Consider the following 11592-nt stretch of genomic DNA (forward strand, 5'->3'; position numbering starts at 1 on the left):
GTAACAATCACAGCTTTAATATCATCAGTAGCCTGTAGTCGCCTACTTGTAGCAAACAAAGCTTCAATCTCAAAGCTCCCAGGTTATTAAGGATAAAAACTATTTAAATCAACAAGGGTAGACCAGATTTTAGAAACACCTCTCAGTAGAAAACTGAGATCCTGAGTATATACTGAGAATAAACTGGCAACTCATTTTCAAAACCCCAAAAGCATGTCTTAATATTTGATTCTTGATCCTTGATGTACAGATTGAACTGATCCCGTTTCAGATGGTTAAGCTGAGCCCTAGAATTGTGATGCTGAGGCAAAGGAGAAAAGACTGAACCGCTTGTGCAGAAGCTGCTGTTGTTGTTGTTGTTGCCGGCTGTGCGGTGGTTGTAGTGGTGTTCACGGTTGGTGTCGTTGTCCGGACCGTGTAGGAACAGGAGCCTACATTACCCACCTGATCCACAACTACTATCTCCACATCAGGCGAACAGCAAGACGCATTATAGGACACCAGCGTTGCATTACCAGCGAGCAGGCTGGTGTTCGTGGTCCCGTTGCCTTCTCTGAAGCTGATGGTGTCGATGCCCGTCCCGTTCACCCCATCGGTCACCACCACTGACAGCTCCCACATCGACGCGCTGCAGTTTGCAGAGCAGTTGGACTGCAGGTTGAGCAGCTGACACCCTGGCTCAGTGAAATCAGTCACCTGCGGAGAGAGAAGAAAAAAGAAGATGAAGTCAAGTGATTTTACATCAGCAATTCAAATAGTTAAAACAAGGATGAAGGGTAGAATGATTTTGACAGTTACCGGGATGAGGACAGTCAAACGCAGAACGACATAGTTGGCGTCCGTGCCTCCTGGAGCATTGGCCTCGATGGTCAGGGTGACGTCGGTGCCAGATGCAGTGCTAGCAGGTGCTGTGATGTTCACCGTGCCATTAGCCCTGCTTCCAGCGGTCAGGGGTAAAGTGGATGGGAACGATAGCGTAAAACCTTGGTCATTGGTAGCTTGGATTGTGAAGCTGCCTCCTGAGCCATTATTCAACACAGAGAAAGGAACGGAAAGAGGTACTCCTGGCTCCAAGACACCTTCTAAATCATCCTTAAAAATAAACAAAAGGAAAAACATTCAATAACAGGTGAAACATCAGAACTGCAGTTCAGTTGTTAGCCCGATGTATTTTACGTACAGCAGAAACAGTCACAGCAGAGGCACGGATAGAGTTGGATGTCTGCCTTTGGAAAGATTCAGTTGCTCTGGAGGAAGTGTTGCTGCTCTGGCCCTTCACAAGCACCACAAACTCACCCGATGGAATATTGTCAAACCGAGCTAAGAATTTTCCTTTCCCCAGAGCCTCCACGCTGCCATTAACCCTCTCTGACGTTAACGATACCACCAGAAACACTTCTGTCACTACGGCAGACACATCCCCGGTTACCGTCACCCTCAGGCTGGCGTTAGCACCTTCAGGGTAAAAAGAAAAAATCCATTCAAGCATGTAGAAGTTGATCGATATTATTTTTGAAGCATCACAAAGATCTGGGTCCTTTACCAGCTCTGGGGCGATTTTCCAGGACTTCAAAACCTCCCAATGGGCCCTCGGACACCTCCAGAAAGTCAGAGAGGAAGTCGATGGAACTCTCACCTGCAAAATATAAAAGTTTCAAAAAAGTGAAACATAGCAGCCATATGTAAATCCGGTGAATAATGACTTAATTCACCGTAACGTCACTTGCAATCAGTAGATGATGAGATATTTCCGCCTGGACCAAGCTGGTCGATATTGTCACAGCTTTAAACACATGAGTAGTTGACCGTTGATTTTATGGCTCAGTGGTTGGGCCGCACATCTTCCATGTTGAAGATCGTAGGTTCAAAATCTGCCTAGCAAGTTTAGCAAGTTTAGCTTGAGGAACAAAAATAGCACTAAACCTTTTTGTAAGTAATACCATGTTCTTTGTTGTTTTTTTGTGAAAATTGTCCGGTCCAGATAAAGGATATACAACAATGTAATGTTAAGTACTCATTATGTGATTAAGCAAACATAATCCCGGAGGCCTACCCTTTGACCTTCAGCGTGTAGGGATTTGTTGACACTAATCTTATTTTCCCACGGGTCCCACTTGTGTTGTCAGCTCCAGAGTCTGGAAGTTTCCCACTGACTGGGTTGAACTGATCAAAGGTCCCCGTCAGGTTAGTGATGCTCTGAGACACACCCTAGAGAAAACAATAAACAAACAGTAACAATGGCTTTTAACCAGTAACAATGGACAGATCACCTGAGGGACTGATGAGAGTAAAGGCGACCCCGAGCGCCCACTGATGTAGATGGTGAGGTTTTTTTACCGACTCGTCCACTGTGAAAGTGAAATTGTTCGGATTTTCAGGACTCCTGCCGCCTTGCAGAAGGAGGACCTGGAAGATTAATTAAAACTGATGACACAATTTTAATCTTGATCAAGCATCTAAAATGGCTTATGCCAGTGTGAGCGTTTTGTTTGTACCTGAGCCAGAGCTGGAGGACCCTGTTACGATGGTGGTGGCCGCGAGCAGCTGACCTTTTTTGTAGGTCTGTATAGCCACACCTCCCGAAGCCTGCGCCAGGTCCGTGTACACCTTGGAAGATGCTTTTGTTATCGCTTTGGGTTTGTTGTTGTTGTTGTTGATCGTTGTTATTATTACTCTCTCTTCGGCGACGAAATCCCAGACTGCCAGTTATCATGAAGTTCACCTAAAAAGAAAGTAGGTAAATGAGACACTGAGACAAGATCATGTAAAATTGCAATAAAAACATGGAATGTATTATCAGTCTGTGAGAAGATAAACGCTAATATTTGGCCCAATTAAACAACAGTACTATCTAACCTGGCAAGTAACACAGCCCAGAAGCCTTTACAAAGCTAATTTCAATCCTGCTTTCCTGTTTTAACGTCATGAAAATGACATAAGTGCTGGTAAGATTGATGTTTTGTGTTTTTGCGTTGGTATAACCAGGGAGTAGACCACTAACTGTTAAAAGGGTTTTTTAAGTAGTTTTTCCTTACTCTTGTTGAGGGTTAAGGGCAGAGGATGTCACACCATGTTAAAGCCCCTATGAGACAAATTGTGATTTGTGAATATGGGCTATACAAATAAAATTTGATTGATTGATTGATAACTGTGGACTATTGGAGTATGTGCACACCTTTAAAGCTTAAAGAGCGTGAGGCACACTCACACGATGGTTGCCAGTACAGATGAAACAATATGCTTCATTATTATGTTGGGACCTGGTATTTGTTCGGCCTACATGTGCCGTCAAAGCCTGAAGCCGCATGTCCCTTTGTCCTGGAGAAACCAGACCCTCCAGGACTCAGTCTCCCAGGGGCCATCCAACGTCCACAGAGGTGTGAAAACCCCCCAGGGACACAGGTTTCAACTCCTATTGGTCACTTTGGGCCCCATGACCTGTGAGGTCACCGGGCCAATATAATGCCTGTTCCCCCTATCTTCTATCTCTTTCTACAATCCTTCCGAGGGGAGAAGGCATCCAGCCTCTTTCCATCCCACCTCTTCGAGAGGAGCTCAAAGGTGCAGCTTCCAGCTCATCTCACCAAGGAAACCTCCTCGCAAGCTCTACCAACGTTCCTAGCAGCGACGCAATGTCCTGCAGGAGAACTTCAAACAGCAACTGAGCTGCACAGCTCAACAGAATCACTAAGGCCAGGAGCCACAAACCAGCAAGACGACTTCACAAACTGCGAACTGCACAGCAACCTCTTTTCCCTTTCCACGGATGGGTAACACAACTGGGCTCAATAATTATACTACGCTAAGCAAGACTGTTTATTCGATTCTGTGTGATGTTTATAAGTTTGATTTGTGGGGTTGTGATATACGCATATCTCTTCACCTAATTACCTCTGAGCCCCGCTACATGTCGTAAACATTCCAATAGGGGGGAAGGGTGTTATCTCAAAGTGGCCAGCCGCCATTTTGGAAGCACACAGACACACAGACAACACACACGTTATACTCATATACACATCTTTGTTTAGTCAGTACACCGTTAGTAATTTGTGTTTTTATACTTTATTAATTCATAAATACATGTTTTTCTTTTCACAAATGTTTTTTTATTAATGTTGACATAAGTGAATTTTGCCAACCCCTCTACACTGTCAAGAACTCATATCCTTCAACTTAGCTAACTATCTATATGGTAATTTTGGTTATAGTTATTAATTTAATTGTTAATCAGAGTTCCAAATTTGTAGTTAGTACTTTTATGAGACTTAATCAATAAATTGGCTATCTTTTCCCTTCCTTTGAAGGGTGGTGCCCCGAGGTAACTTTAATCAATTAAAGTTATTATTTAATATTAATAATAAAATATTCATATTTAATATTTTATTTTGATAACCAAATTTATTGAATGCCGAAAGGCACACCATTTTATGGTATCACGTTTAATGCATTATTGCACAACAATTATCATAAATATATGAAGTAGGTCACATAAGGTGGATCATTAATGAAGTCAAAAAGGGCCCAGTCACACAAACACAAATGCAAAACCAATATTGCCGGTCAAAGTTGAAGTCAATGCGAAGCCAAGCTGTGATTTTCCTGTTTTTTTTGCCTCTGAAGCGAACGAGGAGTGAAGGTTTGCCACAGATACACGATGCGTGTGACCGTGCCTTAATCCTGCTGACAAAGAATAAACCTACATAAAAAGAAGTTGTGTATCTTCACCAAACTGCCACCGAGTAAAGCAGGTCATGTTTCTCTGGTCAAGCTTTGCTGTGCTGTGCATTATTGAATTTACAGTAAACAGTGGAACTATCCAGTTTGACTTTTTCCCACATTAAACTCAAGGACAAGAACCATAGAATTTTCTTTAGCATCCCAACACTCATTACGGCTGTTTTAGCATAGCTCTGTTATTATGTCATTCATTTTATTACAGGCAGTTATTATTTTGTATTTCTAAGTAAATTTTCTGATACAAATTTACTGCAATATTAATTTCCCCGGCCTGTGCTTTTACTCGGACAAAGGACTATACTCACCACTGATTTGGTTCGTTCTACGAGTGTGATCACTGCACCCAACAGGTAATCGTCTTTAGCAGGTGCATCAGTGAAGAGGAAGATATCAGACCCTGGAGGAGCACCGGTTAAAGCCAGCTGTATGAAGGAGACAGGCAGCACCAACGTAGTTTGTTTTAAACCGTTATCGTGGGATTTTGCGGGGTCAGATCTTGAAGTAGTCTCAAAGATTTCAACAGTACCCGAAGTCCTGAAAGACTCATTTCTGGAAAATCTCCTCCACCAGTTGCAGTAAGTGAATTGATAGCTCTCTTGAAGACCTCTGGATCTGTAGTCCTCGTCAGGGGCCCAAAGGCTGGGTTTCAGGTAGAGACGAGAGGGGAGGAAGTATTTTATTTTTCATCTTGGTGAGTAGTTTACGATTTTTGTTACCCTTCTCACCTAAAACCCATATTTATACCACGGACATCATGAACTCTCAGTATAAGAAGCTCAAATGCTGTTATGAAAAGTTGTACGGCTGTGATTCAGGTTCAAGGTCAAATAAACAGTGATGGAACTTGACCAAACGATAAATCTGATTGGACGACAGCTAATGTTAGCAGTCGCCACCAGGGGGCAATCATAACATTTAACTTTTGGGGCGCTGTCATGTTATCCATGTTCTTATATAGTCTATAGTTAATATGACCTACAATTAATTTCGGTTTAACAGACAAAAAGAGTAAACTCTCTGTAGGAAAAACGACCTATGTACAGGATTATGAAGACTTCAAGGTCCCACCTGGATCATTGAATGGTACGAGAATGTAAGCCGAGGGCTCGTCCTCTGTCCCCACTCTGCTGTTGATTATAACGCTTGTGACGGTCCTCACTGCTGCAATGTCATCCCTCATGCTTCCCGTGGTGTCGATCACAAAACAAAGAGCTTTCCCTTTGTTGATTCCCATCAGCCTGAGGAATGAGTTTTCAAAAAGTTGAAATTAACTTTGTGATTCAGATTTTTAAAGTGCATACAGTAACTGTGACCGATTGGTTTCTTACTGTAGGAATGTGGCGTCACCGGCAGCCCGACGAATGTCCTCCAGCACCTGCCTGGTCGCAGCGATGGCCATGTTTGCTGCTTTAAAGTGGAGATGTCCGTGTTCAGAACCATTCGTGTCTTTGTTGATCCCACCCGTAGGATCAGTGCTGCTTGTTCTGTCAAATCCACCTCCATGGCTGCATTTTCCTGTTTACCGTTAGAAACAGAATAAGAATGACATGCTCAGCTTGACACGTGCCTCTTCTATCGGTGACAACATTCCTCCGTATGCATTTATATGTATGCGTTTCTGTTTTATTACCCTGGCTAAGGTGGTTATGTTTTTACCCGTGCCTGTTTGTTGGTTGTTTTATTTTTTTCCAGGATTACACAAAAACTATTGAACTGAGAAGAACCCAAAAATGTTGGTGCGGATGCACATCAAGGTGGTTACTACTGCGTGCCGCGTCAGATATTTTATGTCTAACTTAAATTAAAAGAACATATAAGCCATTTATTTATGTTGCATATGTATGATTTATTTACACGTTTATTAATTTACGTATTTATGTGTCATTGCTATCTAACCATACCGTGTTTCGAGCAACAGAAAATGAAGAGGGCTTGCATAAAATCTAAATTAGTTACCAACTACCAGTGGATGTGAGCAGGTGTTAGTGGCCACCAGCGGATGTTAGGGACATAAAATGTCAAATGCTGTGTATTGCTAAAAGCCTGGCATTACGGCCGTCTTGTATGCGATCGTATGCCTCCATCAATCTACAGACATTTTTCTCCCAGGGTCATATGAGGTCACAGTGACCATTGACCTTCAACCACTGAAAAATGATCTGTTCATCTTTGAGTTTAAGTGACAACTGGTCAAAATTTGAAGAAAGTCCACAAAAGCAGATATATCGTGTTCGTAAGAATGGGGCGGATGGACAACCCAAAAACATAATGCCCCTGGCCACTGGGTGTCGCCAGCAAGGAGGCATGAAAGCCACAGCATCACAGGTTTATTATTGTTGGATGTCACAAAAAGTCAACATTTCATTATAACATGATTCAACTAATATATGTGTAGCTTGCAAACACATTGTTAAATACGGGCCATATCTGCAAAGTGGGCCACTTTAGGCTCACATCCATTTTGTTTCGGCCACAAGAAAGCCAGTATAGTGCTGCATTGTTGCCTGAAGTGGCCCACATCCTTCTGTCATCTGGGAATCACACTCATCAAACCAGCATTGGATTCGGATCCTGTCAATGACCCAGTCAGGTACATGAACACATTTACCATTAGGTTTGGAGAATCCAGGCAAAAATTCAAAATATCCTGTGGTGAGTATCTTTTCACGCAGGATGTCCTCCAGAATGTTGTTCCTGCAGTCGTCTCCGTTGCAGCTGCGACAGGTTGCTCTGCTTTTTGCTGTAGATTGGATGAGATTAGATTCAGTTTAGTTGCTGTAGAACACAATCAACACCAGTGCAGTGAAATGCAGTTGAGCCTCAGCCCACATTGAGCAAAGAGGAGTAAAAGTGCATGTGGACACACAAATCAGTGTAAAGGACAATAAGCATACACTTTTTAAATGTTCTATACAATTGGTTAAATAAAGTGCAAGAAAACAAGGTGGTGAAATTGTCACACACACACTGACATTATAGCTATGATGCTTTTACCTGCTGTTTTTCCGATGATTCCTGGTTTGATCAGCTTGGAGTTTGGATTTGTTTCTCCCATTTCCACCCAGTTGCTGTGACTGTAGAAATCCTTCAGATTTAAAAAGGTAAGACTCAGAAGTTATTTTCACCCAGATCCCCCCAAAAAATATTTCATGCAATCGAAGCACAATTTTACTTCATAAATTACCTGCAATAGAAATAACCACAAATAGAAAGTACCTGTAAAGAATGCAGCAGTCTTCCCACATTTTTCCTTGCCGCTTCAAAGTTCTGGAGCTTATTGTTGGCCTTGACAGCTGATAATCCGTTCGTGATGAGTTTCTTTCCCTTCGTGAATTCCTCGTTGTCGAAGTGATGACGGGCGCTGTAGAAATACCGCTTGTCTATACCCACATTTTTGTCTTGGATAAACTCGATGGTTTGGCTGAAACTCTTGGAGGATTTTGACGCATCACAGGCACGAGCAACAGACTCAGCAGTGTAAGGCTGTGGTCTAACACACACACACACCACACACACACACACACACACACACACACACACACACACACACACACACACACACACACACACACACACACACACAGTTTTATTGCAGTGTTGTTAGCACGAAATCTGTTTAATTTAGATTGATTCAACCCTTACTGGTGATGTGAACTTTTTGCCTGCAGCCAGAGCCACATCACGGCAAACACCCAGCGTGGTTTCAAGGATGGCCCTCTCAGTGATCTCCTGATGATTCAGAGAGATCCCATCAAAAATATCAAATGCATGAGCCCCAGTCTGCAGGAGCACGAGACACAGCGCAGCCAACCAACCCATCACTGCAGCACCTGTGTGATAGACACGAGGGAGAGATTACAAACTGGTACAATTTCATTTGTATAGTGCCCAAACACAATATGTACTCCGTGGTACTCCCAAAAGCTGTGCAGCCAGAATGTGTTTGTTTCATTTTATTTGCTGTACAGCATTTTTCTTTGATTTCTAACATAATAACATAGGTGACTGTCTCGTTATTTAATTTTTCAAGTGTTATGAAGAAATTTTGTAAATGTAAGCAGAACTCAGGTGGAACCTTTGGCACGGGAGTACCATTATTATTAATGTACTTAACGTCGGAGTTTCTACCATGACAGTCTTATCTGTCAGTGAAAAATGATCCGCCCATTCTTTAGAGCATTACGTTTATTAAAGATAATCATCAAATCACTGGGACAACAACAACCACCAAACCTGTCATACAAGTTCACGTCCATTTTTCAGATTCACTTATTCACAGTGGTGAATTTTACTGAAGTTTTTTTTGTACAACTTTACTTCAACATGACTTTGCATATTCACGTAAATGACACCAAAAATTAAACCAACAAGTACATAAGGATTATGTTATTAGAAAGTTACCTGATGTTACATGATTTTCACACTTTTAACTACAATAAATTTAGCAAAATGTAAGATACGAAAACACACAAATGTTCATATTCAGGGGATCAATCAAAAGCAGAGAAAGCGGGGGTGAGTTGTTACAGATATTATATATATATATATATATATATATTTTTTTTTTATAGCTCTGATTACTTAACCCCATCTCTTCTATTTCTGTGATCAGAATTAAATGCTTGAGCTGGTTGAATTACCAATTATTTGACTGATGGTATTAATTGCAAAGATCTATAATAAATAGATTATGTTGTAATTAATTAGTTAAAGCATAGTATGTACATGAAGAGTAGCCTTTGGTATTTGCACCAGCATAAGCATTTCATTCTGATATCACACACATCCAAGATTTGGGTAAAACAAACATAAGAACGCTAGTGCAGTGAAAACAAGAGTTAGGCGCATATAATAATATTCTGAAAATCTAGGCTCTGGTTAGTACAAGAAATTGTATTAAAATCTAAAAATGTGACAGATGTCACTTTATATATATATTTGTTTTAACATCACTAATGATTGTTAGATATATGAGTGTAACCTACCTTATGTCTTGAAGTCGTCTTGGAGACTTTATCTCTCATGGAAACTCTGACATATATAATAATTCACATCCGGGGTGGAGTCACTTGTTTGACCGGTTTTCTTTGTCACATTATGCAGGTTTGATTTTAATCATACTTTCATTCATGGGAACTTGAATTACCTCCTCAATTGATTTCTTGTCAATGGACACACCTCAAACTGTTTCTATTGATTTGATTTGATTTATCCTTTATTTTTGCAGGAAGTCTATGGTTTAAATACTGCATGAGCTCCTCAAGCAAAACAAAAACAATTGCTTCATAGAAAACATGCAAAAGTAGTGCAAAGAATTCTATACCTCAGGCACAAAAACGAATATAAATATATATATAAATATAAATATATATATATATATATATATATATAGTAAACAAGGCTGAGATGTAGGGAATTCACTAATAAAGTCTGTTTTTGAACTATAGAGTGTAGCTCACGATCGAGCTTTGTCAAAAAATTCATAGATTTGAACTTTTTCAATAAATGATCAATGTGCATTTAGTGTGCACATTGAACTGTTTTTGAACTGTTTTACTAAATTAACGGTCATCATCATTTTCTTTTGTTTACCTCTTTTACCTCTTTTACACTCTCTATCTCTTTTATTCTGCTCTTTTTAATCTGTTTGATTTGACTTGAAAGTTGTTTTTAGCAGTGCTACCTGATTTTAAATTGATTTATTCTGTCTCGTGTTGTTTCTACCGTCGTTAAAGTGATCAGAACCGAAGCTGGTTTCAATCCTCTTGATTACAGGCTGGTGATGGTATGTGCTATTTATTTAACTGGCTGTTGCATTGTTTGCAGAAGCTTTTCAAGGTCAACCATTCATGAGCTGATAAGGAAGTTCATTAAATTACATCAGTAGTCAAACAGGCTCATGCTTCATTGGAAAGAGGTAACCTGTTCAAATAGCTAAGTTCCCCTTCCCGTCAAGAATGAACTCAGAACAATAGAATGTAAAAGGATCCCTTGACATTGTATTTTGTTCCTTGACGTGTCGCGAAGGAAAACAACTTTCAAGTAAATAAATAAATTAAAAGAGCAGAATAAAGAGGTAAAGAGTTTAAAAGAGGTAAACATAAATGAAATGATGATGACCGTTTATTTAGTAAAACAGTTTAGTTAAAGACACTTGTGGCTGAGGCTGAGGGGGTACAGCAGTTGTCCTCCAACCAGAAGGTCAGCGGCTCGAATCCCAGCCCATGTCGAAGCGTCCTTGGGCAAGATGCTGAACCCCCCCCCCAAAAATGGCCCCTCATAGATGTTGAATGCACTAATTCTAAGTCGTTTTTGGATAAAAGCGTCAGCTAAATGACATGTAATGTAATGTCGTAAAGATGTTAGAATAAATAATTAACATTCTGAAAATGGAAATAAAAGTATTAGTTTGTTTTTTTGCATGTCTGCCAACATATATAGGAACATGTGTATGTGTGATTATCTAACTTAAATCTTTATACTGTTTGATTCCAGATTGCGAAGTAGGAGTTTTTCTAGTTGAAAGACTGTTCTAATCATCTACAATCTGTTATTTCTATCATTTATTCACTCTAATTTAAAAATCCTCTCTGAGTTTATCCCCTTTGTAAAGTTTAAATAGAGTTAGAGTAGAACTCAGTTTCCTGCTGTATCAATAATCCCAAAAATGAATTTCCAGGTAACAACCGGGGGAAAGAATACAAAAGAAATGACAACAGACAAGGTTAAAGAGGAGAATCATACTAAAGTTAATGGGAAACGAGACTTCAGTGAACCTATCAGGTCAGACACTCTGGTGCATGAAGCAACAGTTTGTAAACGATCGGGGTCAAAGGTCAGTGAAGGAATCACAGC

At 40.5% G+C, this 11592-nt stretch overlaps 1 pseudogene; it reads right to left on the reverse strand.

Annotated features, from left to right (window-relative positions):
- Window positions 1-20: 20 nt before the first annotated feature.
- LOC117774805 lies at window positions 21-8556 on the reverse strand (annotated as a pseudogene).
- Window positions 8557-11592: the final 3036 nt, after the last annotated feature.

This window comes from Hippoglossus hippoglossus, chromosome 14 (genome assembly GCF_009819705.1).
Source record: "Hippoglossus hippoglossus isolate fHipHip1 chromosome 14, fHipHip1.pri, whole genome shotgun sequence".
NCBI lineage: Eukaryota > Metazoa > Chordata > Actinopteri > Pleuronectiformes > Pleuronectidae > Hippoglossus > Hippoglossus hippoglossus.